This window comes from Trachymyrmex septentrionalis, unplaced genomic scaffold (assembly GCF_001594115.1).
Source record: "Trachymyrmex septentrionalis isolate Tsep2-gDNA-1 unplaced genomic scaffold, Tsep1.0 scaffold4, whole genome shotgun sequence".
NCBI lineage: Eukaryota > Metazoa > Arthropoda > Insecta > Hymenoptera > Formicidae > Trachymyrmex > Trachymyrmex septentrionalis.
Genome location: NW_017305568.1, coordinates 83017 through 84550, shown reverse-complemented (window position 1 = coordinate 84550; position 1534 = coordinate 83017).

Sequence of the window (1534 nt, the reverse complement as noted above, 5' to 3'; positions counted from 1 at the left end):
AAAAAAAATATTTATTTGTTCTATATCTTTATAACTAATCCATCTTTCCCTAACTAATACATCTTTAAAACGTAGATATTATACTTTTAAGACATATGAAATTAATGAATTATTAAGTATTCTTATTACGAAAAGAAAAAAATAAACAATGAATGAAATGTATGAATAAGTTTTTACAAGAACAAAGGATTCTTAATTTAAAAAACAATATCGAGAGTATACAGGGCGCATAAGAGTCAAGTATAACGTAATATTTTAAAACATAAAAACTCAAATAAAAAGTATATATAACACAATACTAATTGTAATTGATTAAATTTCAATTGTAAAAATCAAATATATATTACACGTTTCTCATACTATTAGACGATCTCACGATTAAGTCTTCCTCAGATATGTAATCGTATATGTACAGGTGATGTTACATTAGTTGAACGCAGTCGAAGAAATAGATAAAATTATACACATAATAATGATGACCAAAGAGATGTTTTGCAGAGAGACGGAAACTACTCGCAAACAGCTGGACGACCGGTTGTTTAAAGTTTTCCTATGTTTTGGTAAAAACTCAAGTTGAAAATAAATTAAAATAAAAAGAAAAAAGTTCGAGTAGGTGCGTCACTCTGGTAAAATAACTCACTTGCCTAACTGGCAAAGTTAAGTTTCACATGTCGAGAAGATGCTCGTTAATTTCTATATTATTAAGCGTCATTAGAAATATATGAAATCATCAAGATCAGAAAATACCTAGAAGATATAAGCCATATGTCATATATCATTTCGAACATAAATTCTTCTATAAAGATAATTACAGTAAGTCAAATAAGAGCGTGGTCGGCCTTACTCAAAGCTAATAAAAGACATCGCCCTAAATCTATCATGAATCTATAGAGAGTATCTATGTCCTTGGTGCAGTATCAAGGAAGATTCAGTTGTCATTGAACTTTCTTAAGAGAATTACACATTAAGCGCCATGAGTACCAAATACGCATCATGCTATGAAGCGTGTTCCTCACGTTTCTCTGCACTCACCCGAAAGGTCCAAAAATGTTACAATTAGCGGCTGCTAAATATATGAAAAAGTCATTCGTACAGAAACTATTCGTACAGAAGTGAGTGCAGCGATATAATGTGGCAAAAAATGTCGATGATTTACCGGAACGTGGCTCGATATGCAAAGTGGACAAAAAAAGACGATAAAAAAATAGTGAATCTGTTTTCGCGGAATCCTGGCTTAACATTGCGTCAAGGACAAGCAAAATTGAAGCAAAAAGGTTTAGATATATCGTATGAAACTATTCGAACCTATCTCAAGGCTAATAACATGAACTCGACCACGCTCTTACTTGACTTACTGTACAAGTAGCTGCACATTACTGGCACATAAAAATAACTTCTAGTAGTAATTTATTGTCAATACATTGGTTAAACATTGAGGATACATTGTGTCAATATTTGGCCAAATATTATGCCAATAAATTGTACGTAGGCTGCTAGAAAAGTTTCTGCAATGTAGTACTTCCAGTCAACGTTC